The sequence below is a fragment of the Gopherus evgoodei genome, chromosome 1, assembly GCF_007399415.2.
Source record: "Gopherus evgoodei ecotype Sinaloan lineage chromosome 1, rGopEvg1_v1.p, whole genome shotgun sequence".
NCBI classification, from domain to species: Eukaryota; Metazoa; Chordata; order Testudines; family Testudinidae; genus Gopherus; species Gopherus evgoodei.
Genome location: NC_044322.1, coordinates 79,926,838 through 79,951,703, shown reverse-complemented (window position 1 = coordinate 79,951,703; position 24,866 = coordinate 79,926,838).

Genomic DNA, 24,866 nt, shown 5'->3' with positions numbered 1-24,866 from the left:
CACCTCCTGCCCTTCTCCATCCTTGACACTAGGGTGATCAGACAGCATGTATGAAAAATCAGGACAGAGTGTGGGGGGTGATAAGTGCCCGTATAAGAAAAAGCCCTGAATATGGGACTGTCCCTATAAAATCGGGACATCTGATCACCCTACTTGACACCCCTGTCTGTGACCCCTAGCCCTGCTTCCTGACCATGGCTCCAGCTCAGCAGCTGGCTCTGGCATTTGGCTTCTTATCCCTGGCTCTGACCCTCAGCTCTGCTCTCAGCTATGCCCTGGGGTGGCCTATGGTCCTTATTCTTCACTTTAGCTCAGCTTCATTCTAACCTTCAGGCCTGACCACCCCCATGGCTTTAACCATTAGGCCCCACAACCCATGTCCTAGTCATGGTCCTGACACAAAGAAACAAAAAGCAGGGAGGGGATGGGGTAAGGAAGGTAAAGACAACAGCAACAAGACCATCTGGTTACACAGTGTAATAATGTGCACAGCTACATACATATTAAAAGGGCTTGTTTTTTGAAAGAATGATTGTTATTGACTATTTTTGGGGACAGCATGCAGTGATTGCATCACCTGAGAGATGAGAGGCTAGGGATTATTGTTTTTGATCACTTATGCCACTAAATACATCAATATTTTACCAAGCAATTAGTTCTTGGTTAATCTATATTTCAAACAAAGTTTAAAAGTTCATTCATTATATAATACCATTTACAAACAGAACACTTGACATATTGTTCAAACGTAAGATCTCAATTTGTTTGAGCCCTTCTTTTATATAATTCATAATTTCAAGAGCTCCTCAGACCCTCCCACTCTAACAGTAATTCTGAAAGTCATTAGTTCCTGTGAGATTTTTATCTGTGGTCTGTCCATGAACTGACTTTTCTTGCAACAAATGGAAAATGGTTTAGGTGATAACCTTTGATCACTCTTCCTGGTTATGACAGTGGGGCAGAGACCTCTTCTGAGCCTTGTAGTCACCAGATTAGTTTGCTAAAATCAATCATTTTCTGAAGACAATAAGGAAGCTTTCTCTGAGGAAGAAACCACGAACCCCAAGCAAGATCCATGGGTAGATCATGGGAAACAGGTAGTGAAGTTATATTTAACCATAACTACACTTCATCTATAATTCCTGTTGACAAGTTTAAAAACTGTACAATATATATTGATAAGCTATGGGTCAAGTGTTAGATTTTTAAAGGAAAACTGGAAAACAAAAAGGCTACTAATATTTTATTATAAGGACATAACATTTTGGGACAAGCTATTTTGGTCTTTGAAAAGAAATGTCAGGAAGCTGATGTCTTGAGGGGGAAATTTAATTTTAAACTAAAAGTTCACAGTATTCATTGCCATCCTGCTGAACCACTGAAATATCCATCTTTCGCTGCAGCTCTCATACTTTCAAATGTATTATCTAAATTATAGTTCTGATATGTCAGATGCTGGAACTAGAAGATAGGGGCTGGATCACTTGATAATTGCCCTGTTCTGTTCAGTTCATTCCCTTTGAAGCATCTAGCATTGACCACTGTTGGAAGACAGGAGACTGAGCTAGATGGACTATTAGTCTGATCCAGTATGGCCATTCTTATGGTCTTATAGTTGCCATTATAAAATGACCTAAAACTGTCAAGTATCAGAGGGGTAGCCGTGTTAGTCTGGATCTGTAAAAGCAGCAAAGAATCCTGTGGCACCTTATAGACTAGCAGACATTTTGGAGCATGAGCTTCCGTGGGTGAATACTCACTTTGTCGGATGCATGTAGTGGAAATTTCCAGGGGCAGGTATCTATATGCAAGCTAGCTAGAGATAACGAGGTTAGTTCAATCAGGGAGGATGAGGCCCTGTTCTAGCAGTTGAGGTGTGAAAGCCAAGGGAGGAGAAACTGGTTTTGTAGTTGGCAAGCCATTCACAGTCTTTGTTTAATCCTGAGCTGATGGTGTCAAATTTGCAGATGAACTGAAGCTCAGCAGTTTCTCTTACAAATCTGGTCCTGAAGTTTTTTTGCTGCAGGATGGCCACCTTAAAATCTGCTATAGTGTGGCCAGGGAGGTTGAAGTGTTCTCCTACAGGTTTTTGTATATTGCCATTCCTAATATCTGATTTGTGTCCATTTGTCCTTTTCCGTAGAGACTGTCCAGTTTGGCTGATGTACATAGCAGAGGGGCATTGCTGGCATATGATGGTATATATTACATTGGTGGACGTGCAGGTGAAAGAACTGGTGATGGTGTGGCTGATCTGGTGAGGTCCTGTGATGGTGTCGCTGGTGTAAATATGTGGGCAGAGTTGGCATCGAGGTTTGTTGCATGGATTGGTTCCTGAGCTAGAGTTACTATGGTGCGGTGTGCAGTTACTGGTGAGAATATGTTTCAGGTTGTCTCTGGGCAAGGACTGGCCTGCCATCCAAGGCCTGTGAAAGTGTGGGATCATTCCAGGATGGGTTGTAGATCCCTGATGATGGGTTGGAGGGGTTTTAGCTGGGGACTGTACGTGATGGCCAGTGGAGTCCTGTTGGTTTCTTTCTTGGGTTTGTCTTCCAGTAGGAGGCTTCTGGGTACACGTCTGGCTCTGTTGATCTGTTTCCTTATTTCCTCGTGTGGGTATTGTAGTTTTGAGAATGCTTGGTGGAGATTTTGTAGGTGTTGGTCTCTGTCTGAAGGGTTAGAACAGATGCGGTTGTACCTCAGTGCTTGGCTGTAATCATGTGATGTGCCTGGGATGGAAGCTGGAGGCATGAAGGTAGGCATAGCAGTCGGTAGGTTTTCGGTATAGGGTGGTATTAATGTGACCATCACTTATTTGCACCGTAGTGTCTAGGAAGTGGACCTCCCGTGTAGACTGGTCCAGGCTGAGGTTGATGGTGGGGTGGAAGCTGTTGAAATCATGGTGGAATTTTTCCAGAGTCTCCTTCCCATGGGTCCAGATGATGAAGATGTCATCAATGTGGCGTAAGTAGAGGAGGGACATGAGTGGACGAGAACTGAGGAAGCGTTCCAGGTCGGCCATAAAAATATTGGCATATTGTGGGGCCATGCGGGTGCCCATAGCGGTGCCACTGATCTGGAGATATATATTGTCATCAAATTTGAAATAGTTGTGTGTGAGGATAAAGGCACAGAGCTCAGCAGCCAGTTGTGCTATGGCATCATCAGGGATACTGTTCCTGACAGCTTGTATTCCATCTGTGTGTGGGATGTTTGTGTAGAGAGCCTCTACATCCATGGTGGCTAGGATGGTGTTTTCTGTGGAAGGTCACCAATGCATTGTAGCTTCCTCAGGAAATCAATGGTGTCACAGAGATAGCTGGGAGTGCTGGTGGCATAGGGTCTGAGTAGAGAGTCCACATATCCAGCCAGTCCTTCAGTGAGAGTGCCAATGCCCAAGATGATGGGGCATCCAGGATTTCTGGGTTTGTGGATCTTGGGTAGTAGATAGAATAATCCTGGTCGGGGCTCTAAGGGTATGTTGATTTGTTCTGGTGTTAGAGCTATGTACATCGGCCAAACTGGACAGTCTCTACGGAAAAGGATAAATGGACACAAATCAGATATTAGGAATGGCAATATACAAAAACCTGTAGGAGAACACTTCAACCTCCCTGGCCACACTATAGCAGATTTTAAGGTGGCCATCCTGCAGCAAAAAAACTTCAGGACCAGATTTGTAAGAGAAACTGCTGAGCTTCAGTTCACCTGTAAATTTGACACCATCAGCTCAGGATTAAACAAAGACTGTGAATGGCTTGCCAACTACAAAACCAGTTTCTCCTCCCTTGGTTTTCACACCTCAACTGCTAGAACAGGGCCTGATTGAACTAACCTCGTTATCTCTAGCTAGCTTGCATATAGATACCTACCCCTGGAAATTTCCACTACATGCATCCGATGAAGTGGGTATTCATACACGGAAGCTCATGCTCCAAAATGTCTGTTAGTCTATAAAGTGCCACAGGATTCTTTGCTGACCTAAAACTGATGCAATCTGTTTTATAGAGAAAACAATACAATACAATACAATACAATACATAATACAGGAGGGAGGGATAGCTCAGTGGTTTGAGCATTAGCCTACTAAACCCAGGATTGTGAGTTCAACCCTTGAGGGGGCCATTTGGGGAACTGGGGTAAAAATCTATCTGGGGATTGGTCCTGCTTTGAGCAGGGGGTTGGACTAGATGACCTCCTGAGGTCCCTTCCAACCCTAGTGTTCTATGATTCTATGATAAGTCCCCCCCCAAATCAGAAACAATTATAACATTTTCATTAAGAGATATACCACTCAAAAGAGCATTACTAAGGTTTTAGTTTTTTTTTTAACTTGAGCTAAGTATCTATCCCAGTGTCTAAAATCATCTGTACATCAATATACTGGTGAAGCTGTGGTTTTAAGGCAGGGATCGGCAACCTTTGGCACATGGCTGGTCAGGGAAATCCACTGGCAGGCTGGGACTGTTTGTTTACCTGCAGCGTCCACAGGTTGGGTCAATCACAGCTCCCACTGGCTGCAACACCAAAGGGGGCTGCGGGAAGCGGCGCAGGTTGAGAGATGTGCTGGCCGTCGCATGCCGCAGCCCCCATTCACCCTAACAGGCCATGTGTGAAAGGTTGCCGATCCCTGCTTTAAGGCCTGTGTCTGCCCCTATTCAAGTCAATAGCAAAAGTTGCAATGAGTTCAGTGGTGCAGGACCAGGATCTTATTGAGGAATAGCAATGGATACTAGAGTAAGTAAGTTGTTTCAAGATGTGGGTTTTATGATTGTACATTGTGTGTCAAATTTTCTGCAGATATAAACAAGTGCGTAGCTCCATTGTGAAGGTCTCCTTTGGAGTCCCAGTTCCTGCAGGTGTGATGTTCAGGGCTGGTCACCCAGGCCAGTATAAGTCAGAGAAGCCTGAAAAATGGGGCAGATATGGCAGTCAGGGATTGGTGAAGGAAAGCCCTGACCACATTCCCTATCACAGAACTCCATCTCTGTGCCACTAATGGATTACACCACACTTGTTATACCAGTAGTGTGGTGCAGAATGATCGTATCTCTCATGGGAAACTTGCGCTATAACTTTGCTGCTTCTTATTTTTCCCCTTCTTTAAATGGCTGTTGTACAATCTCATATTAAATCCTATGCATGCTATAATAGACAGACTTCCACCCTTCTTTTAAATGTGTTTACTATAAATACATGATATAAATGGTTCAACAATTTCTAGTATAAATATTTGGTCTGCAATTTGTCGAGGTACAAGCATAACATTAACTAGCATACTCTTTGTGGGTGAATGTATTTACATTAGACATGAGATAATCCCCTTTTTCCATCTCTGTCCCATCGCTAGACACATACAAATGGGAAATGACTGCCTAGGAAGGAGTACTGTGGAATGGGATCTGGGGTTCATAGTGGATCATAAGTGAAATATGAGTCAATAGTGTAACACTGTTGCAAAAAAAAGGAACGTCATTCTGGGATTTATTAGCAGGATTGTCGTAAGCAAGACATGACAAGTAATTCTTTCGCTCTACTCTGTGCCAATTAGGCCTCAGCTGGAGTACTGTGTCCAGTTCTGAGTGCCACATTTCAGGAAAGAAGAAATTGGAGAAAGTCCAGAGAAGAGCAGCAAAAATGATTAAAGGTCTAGAAAACATGACCTATGAGGGAAGATTGAAAAAATTGGGTTTCTTTAATCTGGAGAAGAGAAGACTGAAAGGGGACATGATAACAGTTGTCAAATACATTAAAAATTGTTACAAGGAGGAGGGAGAAGAATTGTTCTTGTTAATCTCTGAGGATAGGACAAGAAGCAATCTCTGAGGATAGGACAAGAAGCAATGAACTTAAATTGCAGCAAGGGAAGCTTAGGCTTGACATTAGGAAAAACTCCTAACTGTCAGGGTGGTTAATCCTAGGGAGGTTGTGGAATCTCCATCAATGGAGATTTTTAAGAGCAGGTTAGACAAACACCTGTCTGGGATGGTCTAGGTAATACTTTAGACCTGCCATGAATGCAGGGTACTGGACTAGATGACCTCTCTAGGTCCCTTCCTATGATTCCATGATAGAGACGTTTCAGTGAATGCCAAAATAGAATAAATTAAAACGGATTTACATTCCAAACTTCCTCTGAATAAATGCATTGAATATTCCTCAACTGGCCAAAGAGCAGTGTTTAAATCATTATATGTAGCTAATGTATCATCACTACGAGATCAGACCATATCTCAGAAAACTCAGGTGACAAGTAGTTCATCTATTGGTATCTATTTATTGTGCTCCAGTCACCTTGGTATCTAGGCGTCAGTACCTCAGGAAGAAGGATAGTGCAGCCATTAAGGTGCTAGTCTGGGAGTCAGAAGACCTTTGTTCAATTTCCTCCTCTATCATAGACTTTGTTTATTTGCAAATCACATAGGGCTAGATCCACGTAGGTGCTTCGGCACCCTGCCACTTAGTGGAATTCTCAACCCCAAGATATGCCCAGGCTCCCCAGGCTTTGTATGGGGCAAGTTAGGCACCTAAGGAAGGGATCTTCGGAGTCCGACAAGCTAAGAAAAGAGCTGACTAAGGTAGCAAGGAGTGAAATGCAGAGGAAAGGGGGATACTTAGATATTTAGCTGCCTAACTCCCATTGATCTGGGCCTTAGATGTTTGACTGAGAGGCCAGAGATAGGCTCCTCCCTCTACACAGGAGTCTCAGCTGTGAATCCTTCCCAGGAGTTAGGCACCTAAGCCGGGTCAACTACTTAGGTAGCCCATGCCTTAGCAACCAAAATGTTTCTTGCAAAATAACCCCCAAAACAACCAGCCCTTTTCTCTCCCTCCCCCACAAAAAAAAACAAAACAAAACAGAGAGAGAGACCTCCAGCCCAGAGTAGCTGGTAGCCCACTGCTTAGGGCATTCACCTACGATGCAAGAAATTTGACTTCAACCTCCATCCTAGGTTAATGATCTAACCACCAGAAGACACATGCACGCAGAAAAATTCCCAATCCGCTGGCCCCTAGCTGTCTTTTGCAACAGATATCAGGTCTGAGGCATACTCAGAGCATACTTACAGGATCAGGTTCCACTAGAAAGATAGACAGGGAATGTTCACTTTGCGAATCACGCTTCAGGGAACCCGGGACTTCAGCTTGAGCAACTCATTAGATGTGGGGGAGTGTCTGCACTTAGGCAGCTTTGCAAATGCTGACTAATGGAAACTTAAGCATCCAGGTGACTTAGGCATCTATGAGGCTAGGTGGCAGCTGAGCAGCAGTTCTGAGACTGTCAGTGGCAGATAAATAGTGAATCTAGTTGCCCAAATAGGCGGTTAGATACCTAAATACTTTAGGAATCTAGCTCTTTGTCTGTCATCTGTAAAATGGAGCTAATAGCATTTCTCTTGTTTGAGGGCGGAAAGGTTGTGTTGTGAGGATAAAGAATGTGAGGTGTTTTGGCAATAAGAGCCATATGAGTATATACCAGAGCTATCAACCAGATCCAACAAAATGTTCATGTTCTGGCTCTATCCCTTTTGCACTGCTCAGGTAGTGTCAAGAGACAGAAAGCTGCCTTAACAGGTAAATGCTAAACTGCTAACAGGAAAACTGTCCTATCATCTATTCTGCATAAGGGAAGCACTAGGCAGCATAAAGCTGGCATAGTGCACAGGGCAGGGATAGGAAAGCATTGTGCTCAGGAAATACTGACTCAAACCAGACCCGGCTGACCCCCACAGTCAGAGGAGGGGGAAGATGTGACACAGCAACCCCTTGGCAAAGGATCCATTGTTATTTGAAAACAACTCTCATCTCAGCCCCGACAAACTCACTACACCAAATAAATGTCTTGAAGGATGTTTTCCATAAATAACATGTAAGGTATCTACAGAAAGCTGATAATTTTTCAAGATTCATACTCATTGTGAGATATATGCATGTGTAATATTTAAGGAACAATGTAGTTATATTGAAAGCATGCTTTACAGATTTAGAGTAAAAGTAAATCACAAGGGAATACAATGTCTCAGTGATGGCCCATTCAAGCAGGAGGGAGTTATCACTTCACCCTGAATACCTGCTGATGTAGTGCAAGGCTCAATTGTCTAGCCTTGCTCCAAACCAAGACTTTCAATGGTGACCCATAAGCGACAACTACAAACAATCAAAACCACTTGGAGGTAAAAAAAGAACATTATAACAGACAGCTGTGGCCCTGTCTATGAATAGAGACAAAAGACTGTTTCAGTGTAACACAGAGTGAGGGAAAGAGACTTTGGATCTTTTCACTGAGCAGACATCGTGGGGAACAGGAGTGCACATCTCCTTTGGGGGACAGAGGAACTGACATTTCTGTGAGTAGCCAGTGTCAGGGGCTAGCAAAAGACAGGGGTGCTATAATGCAAAGTATAGTGCTTGAGTGACTGAAAGGTTGGTGCTGTGAGGGAGCTAACACCCAGTTACCATGAGCAAGGCAGAAGGAAGGTGGTAAAAAGGTGACGCATAGTCCTGGGTGCACTGAGAACCGTTGCAGAGGAAAATGACAGAAAACCATGTCTCCCTTCCTCACCGCTCAGGTGCACAGAATGTTATTCAGACACACCTAAGAATTTGGCCCATATCTTTTTTTGGGGGGGAAAAGTCTTTACCAGGGCAACATTTTCTAAGGCATCTAAGTGCCTATATCACTTGTGACATCGGGATTTAGGCTTCTCAGTCATTTGTGATCTTTTTAATAAGTTACCCTTCATCTATAAAACATGGCAAATTTCATTTTCAAAAAAGTTAAATTGCACAGGAAATATTACGTCGTTGGGATTTTAATTATTTTTGCACATCAACTATGTTGACTGATAGGTGAAGTGGTTTTAAAATATGTGATGATTTTTTAATCCATTAGGAAACTATGGGTGCAAAAAGCCTAGTGACATCAGGATAAACATCTCAGGACAAAAAGTTTATAAAAAGATCTACCATAGTCCACCTCTGATAAGCAACCTGTTACTAAAGTAGACATAGCTGCATCAATTTTTCCACTGATTAAGGACTGATGAAGTTTGTAGGTCATGGAGAATACTTCAAAAGAGCAAAAACTAATGAATGTGAGAGATGTGAGGATGCATTGGAAAGCACCAGGGCAAATGAAACAGAAGTTGGATGAGAGTAAAGTATTATGCATTGGCAAAATAATTTGAACTTCTTACCCACACTGCTGAGTTCAAGCTTGCAGGTTCCTCTGGGGAAAACAAATATTGGGATTAATTTTGGGCAGCTCAGTGAACATAGCAAAAGATAATGCAAATGGGATGCTTAAAACAGAAAATCTTACAACAATGTTCTGGAAATAATGATACATCCTAACTCTGGACCTGCATGTCCAAATTTGGTCATCTCATCTCAAGAAAGATACATTGCATAAATTTTTTTGAAAAGTTCCAGAAAAGAGGGTTGAAAATGTGTAACTGCTGGTTGGATTTATTATAAGCAATGGCAAAAATGGAATTATTTAGCCTGGAAAAGGAGAGGCTTACAGGAGATTTGACTGAGGTATTCAATGTTCATGAAAGAGATAGTTACTACTGATTCATCTCTCCTTTTTTTTCTTGTCACAGTATGAGGGCTTGTCTACATCACAAAGTTGCAGCGCTGGTGAGGGGGTTACAGCGCTGCAACTTAGGAGGTGTACACATCTGCAGGGCATCACCAGCGCTGCAACTCCCTGTTTGCAGCGCTGGCCGTACTCCCGTTTTGTCTCGGGTGTAGAGGATCCAGCGCTGGTGATCCAGCGCTGGTAATCAAGTGTAGACATTTACCAGCGTTTTTCTTGACCTCCGTGGAATAAGCAGGTATCCCAGCATACCTGAGGAAGCCTCTCTAGTAATCAAGCAGGTCTCCTTCCCCGCGGTTTGCTCCGGTGTTCTCCGAATCCCCCCCGCAAGCGGGTCTCCTTCCCCGCGGTTTGCAGGGGGGTTCGGGGAACGCGAGAGCAAACCGCGGGGAAGCAGGTCTCCTTCCCCGGTTTGCTCCAGTGTTCCCCGAACCCCCGTGCAAGCAGGTCTCCTTCCCCGCAGTGTGCTCTCGCGTTCCCCGAACCCCCTCCGTGCAAGCAGGTCTCCTTCCCCGCGGTGTGCTCTCGCGTTCCCCGAACCCCCGAGCAAGCAGGTCTCCTTCCCCGCGGTTTGCTCTCGCGTTCCCCGAACCCCCGTGCAAGCAGGTCTCCTTCCCCGCGGTTTGCAGGGGGGTTCGGGGAACGCGAGAGCAAACCACGGGGAAGGAGACCTGCTTCCCCGCGGTTTGCTCTCGCATTCCCCGAACCCCCCTTGAAGCCGCCCAACAGCGCTGCAGTGTGGCCACATCTAACACCACTTGCAGCGCTGGTTGCTGTAAGTGTGGCCACTCTGCAGCACTGGCCCTGTACAGCTGTACTAATACAGCTGTAACAACCAGCGCTGCAAAATTGTAGATGTAGACATACCCTGAGACTGATGAGATACTTTATTAAATTCAAGCCCGATCCAACTTCCATTGAAGTCAACAGAAAGGAGTTGGATCAGAAACATAAAGATCTAGCACATTAAGAATCAATACAAAGAAATACTTACCCAGGCAGCCCACAGGCCACTTATGAAATTCATTGCCACGGTGTTCATCTGAATACCATGGATGGATTTTAGAAGTAAAGGATAATTTCAGAAGTTTATTATTGCAAGAAAGAATAGTATACAAAGAAAATCTAATCCAGTTAACACAGAGAAATTTTTCATAAGTATTAAAGTCCACAATAAGAGGCGTATCCGTGTTAGTCTGGATCTGTAAAAGCAGCAAAGAGTCATGTGACACCTTATAGACTAACAGACATATTGGAGCATGAGCTTTCGTGGGTGAATACCCACTTCCTCGGATGCATGTAGTCCACAAGACCTCTTTGAGAAGAACATTCACAATTCAGACATCTCCTTAAACCTCTTCCCATCCTCCCAAAAGAAAAACTATCTAAAACAGAGTTCTGACAGCATGAAGGGAGGAGAGCTGGAAACTCAGTGAAGTTGACTAGGGATTTCACTATTGCTGATGATTTTACTTGGGAGGCACCAAATTCTATGGTGATGGGCAACCATATAAAACTCTAAGATAGATATTGTATTGTTTTGCTTCAAGTTATTATATAAAGTGAATATTTTCACAAGAAATCAAAGTAAATAGCACTCTCAAGTATAATTGTATATAGTTAGAAAAAATTAGCTGTGTTATCTTATCAATAGAGGTAGTCAAACAAATTCTGAATACGAATTACACTCAGATTTCAGACAAAGATTCCTTAATGTTTTTAAGAGAAGTCACTAATGCTTTTGCATTGTCATAATCATAAAATATATACCAGCTGCAGTCTTTAACAAAATAAGTTTCATGGGAGTACAAAAACAGAATAGCTTATAGTAACAAACTCAGATTTAAGAAGTAAGACTGAGTGGTTTTTGTCAGATCAGAAAAAATATATGCTGTACTAAAGGGTGCTGAGCAGGTACCTTTCCTGGGATTTCCCCAGATATTTTTCACATAATAATTTCTCTAACAATTGATGAAGCAAATACAGCATTTAAAAAAGAAGGAAGAATCATCAGAATATATTTCACAAGGACAGTATTGGGTAATCTAAATAATGAGGATATCAGGAGCAAAGGGCTCAAGGGCCAGTACAGAGGTGAATTCTGCCCATAACAAATTTGAAAACAGACATTTATTTACAATTTTTTCCAGGCCTCTGCAACACCGGTGTTATCTTTTGTATAGTTTTCAGTCATCTTTTTTGTTTGACAAAGAAAAATATTAACTTTAATAATTACATCTATTTGTAGTAGCAGTTTTAGGAGAGCTATTGTCTTGTCCACAATAGAAATTTTCCAAAATTCTCCTATCACTGCTAGCACCAGCAGAAATACTAGTGTTGACTGGCTCCTGCAGTTTTTAGTCGCTGTCATCTAGTGCTGGGTTATACAACACAATGTTAATAAGACCCATGGCCCTGGTTTGGGTGGAGATAGATAATACTTTTAAAAACTGAAACTACGGGATAGGGATGTTATTTTTATTCTATTTAAATTGGACTATCATGTGTGTTATGGAATTTTTCTTTGTGTTATTAGATGCTAGAGTGCTTGACCTGTCCATATTTTTAATTATGTTAAACAGCACATTATATTTTGATTTCTAATAAAGCCATGACCTTGAAATACAGCTGGGTGTTTCTACTTAGCTGTAAACTTGGAACACTATTGCAGACTGCGAAACTACAGAAGTGTGGGTGTTCAAGGATCAAACAGGTGTTTCCTGTTGGTAGTCCAAGTTCCCATATGAGAATCCAAAGGCCATCTGAGAACAAAACTCGTATCTTATTTACTTATAACCAGGGTGCTACACACAATTCACATCCCTTCCGCAGCAAAAAAGTTTAAATAAAGCTCAGGTTATGATATAAACCAGAAAAAAAGCCTGGAAATTCAAAGATGAAGCTGATCTTGAATTGCCTTATTGTATCCAAGCATTGCTAGGGTCAGAGATGAATATGAGATTGTTGAGTGCCATGTAAGATTTAAAAAAAAAGAGAGAGAGTGAGAGCTAATAACTGAAGTTTCAATTTGTACAAAGAAAAGTGTGTCTGAGCTGCTATAGTATTTGAGAATTGCCATCATAACCACAACAGGTTGGCCTTTAGGGATGGCTAGGGGTGTCACTGAGGTGGGATAGTCCGGAGTGGAGATTGGGTCCTGTTTTTTGGTAGATGGCTTAGGGATAGAGGGACAAACCCCTACACATTTTCAGTTCTGCATTCATACCAATTCATTCTTTCCCCTACTGCCTCTGTCTTCATATATTTCCCATAATTCCTGTCCTGAATTTAGTGTTCTGATTAATGTAATGCCAAGTTTAGGGTTCTCAAGAAAGAGGACCTCCAGATAACAAGAGCGGCATGGGCAGGGGCTGTGACGTTATTGATATAAACTGGGACCATATAGAACATGGGTTGCAACCAAGGTCCTGTAGTGGCACCAGATCTTATGTAAAGGGGATCATATAAGATGTCTAAGACTAAGTTATGAGTTACTAGTTATGATTATGCTGTCTGTATGTCTGTATCATTTTGTAGTTGAAGTTTTAATTATTGGCTCTATACTGTCTATATTTCAAACTTGTGCTGTGTTACTGGGAAAGATCCCAGACAAGTGGGTGTTAGCTCTGCTTAGCCTGCTTGATGGCCCATTAAGGACCATCAGCTACACAATTGACCCATTGAGAGGAGGCAGATACGCCTTGTGACTCAGCAAGGTGTGCAGAAACTGGCCCATGTGACTGCAAACTCCATTTTGCTGTGATTTTCCACAGTAAGAACAAAGAAGTGTTCTTACACCTGGAAGTGCCTACATAGGCTGATGCCTCATCTCCATCTGGTCTTCAATCCTGCTTCCTACCTCTGGAGGGACTTTGCTACAAGCTGAAGCTCCACACAAGGAACTGATGACCCATCCCAGTGGGGATGTTCTCCAGAGATTTGATTTAAAGCTGCAGTTTACTCCATCACTGCTACAAGCTGGAACTAAGAACTTTGCCATTACTGTATGTAATTGATTCCATTTAACCAATTCTAGCTCTCATCTCTATCTTTTTCCCTTTATGAATAAACCTTTAGATTTTAGATTCTAAAGGATTGGCACCAGCGTGATTTGTGGGTAAGATCTGATGTGTATATTGACCTGGGTCTGGGGCTTGGTCCTTTGGGATCGAGAGAACCTTTTTCTTTTACTGGGGTGTTGGTTTTCATAACCATTCATCCCCAGGACAGGTGGCACTGGTGGTGATACTGGAAGACTGGAGTGTCTAAGGAAATTGCTTGTGTGACTTGTGGTTAGCCAGTGGAGTGAAACCGAAGTCCTTTTTGTCTGGCTGGTTTGGTTTGCTTTAGAGGTGGAAAAATCCCAGCCTTGGGCTGTGACTGCCCTGTTTGAGCAATTGGTCCTGAATTGGCAGTCTCAGTCGGGTCCTGCCAGAACCGCATCGTTACAGGGGCCTTATACGTTATCCCACATTTCCTCACCAATGTGGCCAAATCTTGAAATGGGAAAAAAAATGGAGTTAGGGTAGTTAAATCTTCAATTTAACCCTGATCTTCTCTGCCGAGACTGCCATTAAATGCTGTATCATGACTGAGGGCTAGTCTCCTCTAGAAGTGCTACAGCAGTGCAGCTGTGCCACAGTAGCATGTCTGGTGAAGACACTGTATGCCAACAGGAGAGAGCGCTCTCATCGGCATAATAAAACCACCTCCACAAGAGGTGGTAGCTATGTCAGCAGGAGAAGCTCCCCCACAGACATAGCACTGTCTACACTAGAGCTTAGGTTGGTGTAACTTATGTCGTTCAGGAGGTGGCTTATTCACAGCCCTGAGTGACATAAGTTATACTGACATAAGTAGTAGTATGTACAAGCCCTAAGATAATGTCAGGATTTACGGACTCCAAATTTGACGTCCTAAAATGCATTTCTTTTAATAAATATTTCCCTCCTTCCCCCCAAAAAACAAAAAAAGCATAGTTTTGTAGTAGTGCTAAAGACTCAGGGTGAATGGTTGCTTGTAGTGATGGTGAGAATATGATGCAGGCATACATTTGTACATTGCATAATTGATGACCTCTTTGGGAAGCCTTCCACTTCCAACATTAACACTTAACTATTAGGGATAACAAACATGTGACTCCTATTCCAGACACATAAGAGGAGCTCCTACACATTCTCATATCCTCACCACCATCAATGTCATTGTCACCACCCTAGCATCACCTCTGAATTTGCCTTAAAATTAACTTAACATTTAACAGCCAAGATGAAGAGACTGGTATCCATGCGGAAAGTGTAAACAGCCCATGTGTCTGTTCAGAGGGAGTGTGAATTTCTTGGTTATCCTTTTAAGGTATAGTTTTATTTAGTTCTCAGAGTTGTTTGGAATTTCTTCCTGATTGTTTCCACTCTTTTCCCTCAAGTCTTCATAAAATGATATTTGATAGTGTTTACTGCCTCTTGCTTTACTTTGTTATGTTCTCTCAGCATAAAGAAAACCGTGCTGAAAGTTTGTTTACCTTCTCTCGAGAGGTTAAGGAGAAGTTTTAAAAGGAAACAGCTGTAAAAGCTTAGACAATAGTGTACATTTGTCCACTTTTCATACAAGGTGCTTTAATATTTACACTTGAAGGAAAACAATATTCTGAACCATGGGCCTTAATCCCTTGTATTGACACTACAAAGAGGAAAAGATCTAGCACAAATGTAGAATGTTTCCTTTGTTATCAGTTACAGTACAGTGCACTTTCTTTTCTTCTGAATTCCTGGGAAAGAAAGCATTAGCCATTCACCCTGAGGCTCTGGAAGAACTTTACTCCAGGATCTCTCTGTGCTTTATAGCACTAATTAAGCCTTTTAACTCCCCTGAGAAGCAGATAAGCCATATTATCTCCATTGTACAACTGGAGAAATCAAGGCACAGAAGGCATGGTGATTTGCTCAAGATCACACAGAAAACCCCTGATCATGCAACTTAACAGGAGCAGTCCCTGGGGCTATCCATGTGACTTGTGATTACAGACATGAGTAAGTATGGCAGGATTCAGGCTTGAGTCTGTAACAACCCCAGAATCTCTAGTGATACTTGATTCAGACTGCTTTGCTGTAATCCTTAGCACAAACTCCCATTCTGAAGGCCAATGGTTGGTTGGTTTATTTTTGTATGAGTGGAGACAAGACGAGAGAAAGTCTGCCTTCACTTTAAATAAATATAATTATATATAAATAAAGCCATCATAAAATATACTTATTTAATTTAACATGTATTTTCTGCAGTTTTAAAATACATGAGATTGTGATGGGGCAAAGGCCTCACACTGGCCAATAAAGGGTTAACAGTCTGTCTGAGGATCCATTCTGTGGCAACTGGAGGGGAGACAGCTAATTAAGGATTAGCCCCAGCTGGGAAGAACCAGACTTGGTGGTTCCTATAGAACAGTGGTTCTCTAACTAGGGCCACCACTTGTTCAGGGAAAGCCCCTGACAGGCCAGGCCAGTTAGTTTACCTGCCGCATCCGCAGGTTCGGCCGATCACGGCTCCCACTGGCTGAGGAATGTGCTGGCCGCCCTTCCTGCAGCCCCCATTGGCCTGGAGAGATGAACCACAGCCAATGGGAGCCGCGATCAGCTGGACCTGCGGATGCAGCAGGTAAACTAACTGGCCCGGCCCACCAGGGGCTTTCCCTGAACAAGCGGCAGCCCTAGTTTTGAGAACCACTGATCTAGAGGAAGGACTGCAGTGTCATTAAAGGAGGAGAGCTGCAGCATGGAGCTTATACCATGGGACTGGGGCCCTGAAGGGAGAGGGCTGCAAAGGTGAAAAGGTTCTAGGCCAGGGCTTGGCAACCTCTGGCACACGGCTCACCAGGGTAAGCACCCTGGCAGGCCAGGCCAGTTTGTTTACCTGCTGCATCAGCAGGTTTGGCCAATCGCGGCTCCCACTGGGCATGGTTCGCCATCCCAGGCCAATGGGGGTGGCAGGAAGCAGCAGCCAGCACATCCCGCAACCCAAAGGGTGCCAATCCCTGTTCTAGGCAGAGAAGCTAAGGGATGCCTAGAAGAAGCTCCTTAGCAACAGACTGAGAAAAGCCATGTGGGAAGATGAAACTCCACAGACAGGGGACTGGAGAGCACAGCCCCATAACAGAAGCAGACAAAGGTAGGAAGCAGTCCCAGGAGCTAATGAGGGATCATAAGAAAGAGACCCTAGCTGCTTATCACAAGGGCCTTGTGCTGGGAACTCAAGGAGAGGGTAGGCCTGTGTTCCCCTAACATCCCTCAAAAGGGCAGGAGCTACTGAGCCCACACCAGGGCTGAAGGCCTGCTACATGGTCACTAGGACTTTATATTTTTGTTTGTACTTCTTTGCTTACCTTGGAAAGAGATTGAACTGAAAGGTGACCTGGCTACAGGGCTAGGACATGGAAGAAAGTGACTGCCGCAGAATGAGAATGGTGGGAATATGGAGTCCCAGAGGCAAAGGATCCTTGCAATGCCATTTACAAGATGCTAGGGGCCACAACAGCTGTGGGGATAACAACTGCTTGCACAAATCAATACTCAAATCCCCCCTTTATTTTTGGGCACAACACTTGGTCTCTGCTGTAAAACTTAAAAGACATTTACCTGTAAGGTTCTCAAAAGATAACTTATCTGTGCTATTGAAGGCCTGGTCTACACTGGGGGGAGACTGATCTAAGATATGCAACTTCAGCTACAAGAATAGAGTAGCTGAAGTCGACGTATCTTACATCTAATTAAAATTACTTACTTTGCGTCCTTCCAGCCCTGGATAGATGGCTGCGGCTCCCCCATTGACTTTGCTTCCACCTCTGGCACTGCTGGAGTTCAGCAGTCGATGGGAGAGCGATCGGGGATCGATTTATCATGTCTACACTACATACGATAAATCAATCCAAGATAGAGTGATTGCTACCCGCCAATCCGGCGGGTAGTGTAGATGTACCCTAAGTTAAGCTTTTAATACCACATTTAGTTTCACTGGAGAGCCTCTAACAAAACCAGACTTATATTACTGTGTGTTGCATATTGAGACAAAGTAGAAATACCATTAGCACGGAGAAATTTTACCTACAGTGTGAACTGCTGAAATCTCTCATCCCATATATGATAAAGATTCAGCAATGCCTTTTCTGTTAATCTCTTCCAAAATATATAAGTATTCTGCCAAGTGCAATTGCCTGAACCTGATGACTTTTCAAAAGAGACAAAAGCATGAGGCATAAATGAGAAGATTACCATTTCCCATGCAGTTTTACTAAGGTACAGTGCAGATGCCTCCCCGTTTACTACTTTTACACAAAAATATGAGTAAAAAAAATTAATTCTTGACATGTTGCCACATCCTTCGCTCATAGAGTATATTGTATTGCCTATTGATCAGGGCTTAGGTCCTTCAACCTGCAGAGAGGATTTCACCTGCACAGGCCCTCCCACTCCATCAGTCTCTGGTCTAGGGCCCTGTGAGAGTTATTGAAGGTCTGAAAGTCAGAGGCATCTTAAGGCTGCCCTCCCCAGGTCACTTCCTACCACCAATGATTGTCCAAAGCTCGGCACCTGTGGCAAGGAGATGTTAGGGAGTCAGCTCACTGCGTGGCACCTCCTCATGGCTGTGTATGACATGGTACCTCCCTCTCTTTTGGGATGGCAGCTGCATCCCCCTGAGCCTTGGCCCTCAGCCAGGTTAGTTCCAAGTCTCTCCTCTTCAGGGGTAGTCCATGAACAAACCCAGGGGAATTAACACAAATAAACTGAGTCCATATGGGGGGTGGGAAATGCCTCTTTCCCAGGGTGTACCAGAACCATGTCCTCCCTTCCTTCAAGGAGGGACCTTTGAGTAATTGCAGGGAATGATCCTTCCTGCAGGTCTTCTCTAAGGAGGCAGAGCTGAGAGTTGCAGCTCTATTGAATTGCAGATCTCCTCCCTAGTCTGCCCCCAAATGAGCTGCTCTGCTCCCTTTTACCTCCTCCTCCTCCAGTCTGTGCATCTCTTGCAGGCTGGGCCCAGAGCAGCTCCTTAACCCCTTGTTGCCATGTGAGGTTTGTATACCCCATCACACATGTCGTCTGACACGAAACATATTTCATACTAAACATATTAGTACTTATGAAACAGTTAATCACACTAACTTATAATCATCCCTTTGGGGCATATAGGCCCCGGCTGAGTGGTTCCCCTCTATTCAGCAAAGCGTGCACTCAAATTCTTTGCTGAATTGAGGGCCACAGTCCCTCCCTAAAAGTGAAATTTTAAAATAGGAAATCCAATAATTTGATTTTAAATTACTCTTAATATTGAGCTTTAGAAATCCAAAATGAAAGCATCTTTTGAACATTCTTCATCTCCTTGTAGTCATTCTACACACAGACACTGAATACAGTGAATAGACTGGAAAATGTTTGACCTTACATTGGCTTGTGAATTAGAGACTCATTGTGTAGCCTACTACCTACTCACACAGACGTCCACATTCTGAGTAAAATTATTAGAAGATTGCTTGGGGGAAAATTCTCCATCCAATGATATATAGCCACCCCTTTGCTTCAACAAAGAGAATAATTCTCCTCTTCCGTCTCCATTTGCACAAGACTTGACCGTGAATAATAGCTTTATGGTTCTCATAAATATTATTCAGTAGAAGAGATACAGATTCTGTTTTCCTTTACATGAGATCTAGTTCCAACTGGGGGGACTGTATGCACAACGAGTTGATGAGGATACTAGAAAAAATTAAAATGTGTTGTAAAAATTCCTCTTATATGACTAGGGAATTTTCAGTTGAATGAAAATAGTCGTATCTTGCTCTCCATAAAATCGATGTTGGTACCTTTGTTTAAAGAGACCAACAACTCTGGACAATGGTTGAACAAAGGTATGATGGAGCCTACAGATGCATTACATAATAACAAACATTGTTATTAGTCAACATTTTATACAGAATCTTTCAGCTTGAAGGACCTCTGAGTCCTTTAGAAACACATCACATCAGTGATATAAAACAGCTCTGAGTATGGGGATAAAAGGAAGATGGACAGCTTGGACAAACCACACTGCACAAGATCAGCAGGAGAGGCAATTTTGGTCAAGACTGTGGTAGTCTATAAACAACTCTATCAAGAGTGTTCTGGGATCTGATATTCAAAAATGTGTGCCAAATTACACGTGCAATCTAAGTAATTCCATGTGCAAACTAGGCAAGCTATTCTATATTTAAAAAAAAAAATCGGATCTTTTTTCATGTACAAGCTGAGCTGACAGAACCAGTTTATGAGGCCTCACCCCAAACAGCCATGCACAATACACTGCCTGGGACTCAACTTATCTACCTCAAAAAGAATAAGGACAGCAAATCTTCAGTTTCAAGGACTATTTCTACCTGATGCTTACACCAGAAAGTCAGCCCATCTCACAGCTCCAGCCTTAAAGACCCAATTTCCTCTTCCTTTAAGTCTTTTTTATACACCAGAAGCAAAGAGAGCAGAGATGCAACTTTTTTTCCGTGTATATCATTTAAACAGGCGCACACACACACGATTTTTCCATTCTAGTGAATTCAAATCACGTCAGCATTTCAGTTTATTCAAAATGTAAAAATCTCTCTGTGTGTGCATGCACACCCGTGTGCATGTACACACATTTACTTGACATACATCCTATAATATCGACTGGTCTAATCAGACCAGAAGGAAGGAAGGAAAAGTTAGTTTACAAAACCTTTGCTGATGTTAGCATTAGTATTTTAGCAGTCTGGAGGGGATAAGAAGGAAAACGTGAAATAGAAAATGTATTTTAGTTATTAGCATTTGTTAAACCTCAGTAGAGTCAGTTGACACCTATAATAATGTGACACTGTATTATCAATGTAGTTAGATATGAGGACTTCCACTTCTATTCAAATCAGTGGCAGAACTCACATTGACTACAGTGGGAGCAATACTGGGCCCATGAGAATGGAACTGATTAATACAGTTAAATCATCTTGGACAGTGCTAATTTTTAAAATCTTCAGTGTTGATCCATAATTTATTGATGCTTTTGTAAATAAATAAAATATGGTGACCATCCATAACTTGACCAGTGCCTTAGTCCCCTTATTTTGGATAGTAGTTTACTCTTCAGATACCCACACTGATTTACCTACATAAATTTAACTCAGTATTTGAAATATTCAATGAATTTTCATTAGTAAGTGCATGAAAGTTCAAGAAAAACTAGATAATAATAATTGGAGATATACCAATCTCCTAGAACTGGAAGGGTCTTGGAAAGGTCATCAAGTCCAGCCCCCTGCCTTCACTAGCAGGACCAAGTACTGATTTTTGCCCCAGATCCTTAAGTGGCCCCCCTCAAAGATTGAATGCACAACCCTGGGTTTAGCAGGCCAATGTTCAAACCACTGAGCTATCCCTCCCCCCTAAAGGTATCTAAGGTAAAACTGACAACATTTTAAAGAGTGATCACTGTTGGGTCGTACATTTAGCATCGTTTCTGATGTGGATAAAAGAAGATAGAGACTAAACTTGGGCTCTCAAACAGTGGCCAGAAGGGACTGAGAGTGTTGTGGAAGTAAAGATGTGACAGCCATTCTCAGCCTCAGGTTACAGAGTTCATGCTCACAAGCACTCCGTGGAAATGGATTCAGAGCATCATGACAGTCTAGACTTGTAGGAGACTATCAGCCTCCTCTACCATGAGTCAGATGCTTCAAAGCAGTTGCTCTCAGCCTTTCCAGACTACTGCACCCATTTCAGGAGTCTGATTTGTCTTGCGGACCCCAAGTTTCACCTCTCTTAAAAACTGCTTGCTTACAAAATCAGACATAAAAACACAAAAGTGTCACAACACACTATTACTGACAAATTGCTTACTCCCTCATTTTTACCATATCATTATAAAATAAATCAACTGGAATACAAATATTATGCTTACATTTCAGTGCATAGTATATAGAGCAGCATAAACAAGTCATCATATGAAATTTTAGTTTATACTGACTTTGTTAGTGCTTTTTATATAGCCTGTTGTAAAACTAAGCAAATATCTACATGAGGTGATGTACCACCTGGAACACCTCTGCGAATTCCCACAGGTATGCATACCCCTTGTTGAGAACTACTGCTTCAAAGCAACCGTGGAATCTGCACAGAGGAACTCAGAATGCATGGGTGGATAAAAGCCTCGCAACTCAACCTGCTCAAAGTTATCTTGATTCAGAAATCCCCAGGGTGTAATTGCTCAAGCATTAGGCATCAACAGGCAAAGGGGTAAGCCAAAGTATGATCCTTTGTTGCAAACACAAGACTACAAGCAAATAAACAGTGCAATGCTTTCTGGTATCGTAGTGTTCTTTTTGATCAACAACCAGTGAAACTTTTACTATCCAAGAGCTGAAAAGAGAAAGAACAGTGAAATCTCATATTGTTTAATATTAATTTAAAACAGTTAAATTAGGCTGAATATCTGGAATGAGATTTGGAATAGTGTCTCAAGGGAAGTGGTTCAAGTTTCATTAATTGAGATATTAATATTTGACTGGATAACGTACTAGGCAATATATTGTATGGGATAATCCTTCACCATCCCCCTGTGATGACCTGATAGCTTTTCTCCATCTCTGTGAATCCTTTATTTACAGAATACATAAGAATCAAGGTTTCTCACTGTGGGAAACTGAGAGAATTTATAATGACTGACCCACTGGGTGCTTGCACATATAGACTTTATTGAGATTATATTTTAATGCCATGAAAAATTCTGACTGATCAATTTAACATTTGCATGTAAGTGACTTTTTTTTCAAACCATATTTAACATGCATGTATTTTAACCAGGGCAGTACTTTTTTTACATAGGCAGATTTAGTTACATCTCTTTTTATTTGGTTGCTCTAATTGTACACACAAAAGCTAAATTGTTTACCATTGACATTTTACATTAATTGAAATAAAGTAAAAATGTATGCTGCCATGCCTTTGAATAACAGAGCAGGAAGTCAAACTGTATGGTATCTGGGCTTTGCATTTTCACCAGAAGAGTTATATCTGGAGAGACACATCAACAGCTGCAGACTCTGTCCTGTTTCTCAGAAGAGCCTTCAACAGAATAAATTATGAAGCTGCAGCCTGCTCTCTATGGGGTAATGGTTGATCTTTGACCGTGCCGACAGCCAGACTTCTTGTCATCCCGCTGAGCAGCAAGTCAAATTGGGCTTTAATTACTGTTCAGAGAACAGTGTGCAATTAAACATGCATGTCACAGAATCTGGTGTGGGGGAAAGAAGGGACAAGGGATGTCAAGGAGTCACAAGACAAACCTCTTTTTGATGCTTTTCATTAAAGACAATGTGAGCTCTATACATGAAGTCAAAAAAAACTTCATAAAGGTTCGCAACTTATCATACACTGCCTGGAAAGTGTAATGATTACTCACTGTCTTCCAATAAGCAGTAGCTTAAACCATATTTTGATCAAAACTATACTAAATACTAAATTAAAGTGGATGATATAGCCCTTACCCAGTCCACTCAATTAAAATCTGTTATTAGCACTCAGTCTACAAAGCACAATTACACTTGAAAATTACCCCCTCTCCTAACCTCAGTTTCTGGAAAAAAAAAATGGAAAAGAAATGATTTTGCAGATCCTGTTGGCTAAATTTTCAAATATCTTTGTCTCAGTTGTCCCACAATAAATGTTCACACATGAACTATCCTGGGAGAAAACCTATTGGCACATGCAAGCTGGTATTTGTATTTTTGTCTATGCTAATACAGAATTTCCACATGTAAATTGTAGACATAAACAAAGCATCAACCTTGAAAATGTGGACTTGTTATATAAATGAAGAGTTTTCCAGGAACTCCTACTATGTACTGTGATTATGTAGCCAAACTAAAAATTTGGAAAACTGGAAAACCACAAAATGCCAATCAGCTGTAATCCAGGGCCAAAGCATGCAAATTAATAGTAAGCACAAGGTCAAGGCAATGTGCCCATTTGTAAACAAGATGCTAGATCCATCTCTGGTGTAACTCCATTGTAAGTAATTGAAGTAGAAAGGAAAGTGCTGCTTCACCTAAATGGGGAAAACTCAGATTCAGAGATGTGAAGTCACCTTTCTGTAGGAGAGATGGTTTAAAATCTGAATAATTCCTAAGTAATCAGCAACTCTCAACCATTCAACACGTGGCAGGCCAATCTCATGATATTCAGGGGGCTACTACTGACTCCCAACACTGCTTCTCCATTCTGGGCCCTGGCTGCTGCTGATTTCCTAAAAGGAAAGCCTCTGAAACCCACCTTCCCCACTTTAGCCACTACAGTAGCTGTGAGGTACATCCAGTCACTATGGTCTCCAGGACCTGATGTGATATGAGCAGCTGCAGGAACTGATGACAGAATGATACACCATGGCCTGACTTCTTAGTCCCACAAAGGTGCATGCATACTTGCAGAAGAGCTGGCCGAAGCTTCTAGTTCAGGGGTTGGCATTCTCTGGTACGTGGCTCGCCAGGGCGAGCACCCCGGCAGGCTGGGCCAGTTTGTTTATCTGTCGCATCAGCAGGTTCGGCCAATCGCGGCTCCCACTGGCAGTGGTTCACTGTCCCAGGCCAATGGGGGTGACGGGAAGCCGTAGCCAGCACATCCCTCACCTGTGCCGCTTTCCGCCACCTCCATTGGCCTGGGACGGCAAACCGCAGCCAGTGGAAGCCATGATCGGCAGAACCTGCAGAGGCGGTAGATAAACAAACTGACACAGCACACCAGGGTACTTACCCTGGCGAGCCACGTGCCAGAGGTTGCCGACCCCTGTTCTAGTTTCTCAGCCATTGTAAGCTATATTTCACCATCAGGTTAGGCTGATACATTCGTGGTGAGACAATATAAGAGACAGCTCTCTTATGTAGAAGAAAATTCTCAGAGTCAAAACAATCATACCTGGTACTTCTATATGCTTTCTATCCAAAGAAATCAAATTACTTCCCAAGCACTAATTGAGCTTTACAACACTTCCATGAGGGAAATATTGCTATCCCCATTTTACAGATGAGGAAGTGGAGGCACAGAGAGAAGCGACTTGCTTGAGACATAGCAAGTCAGTAACAGGCTGAAACCCAGTACTCTGAACTACTGCTCTTATAGTCTAAGAATGGTCCTTCTCTGAGCATTTCTGAACAGGGATGGGGCCAGGCCTCTGACTGTCCTGCACACTGATGTGCCAATGTGCAGGCAATAAGGCTACT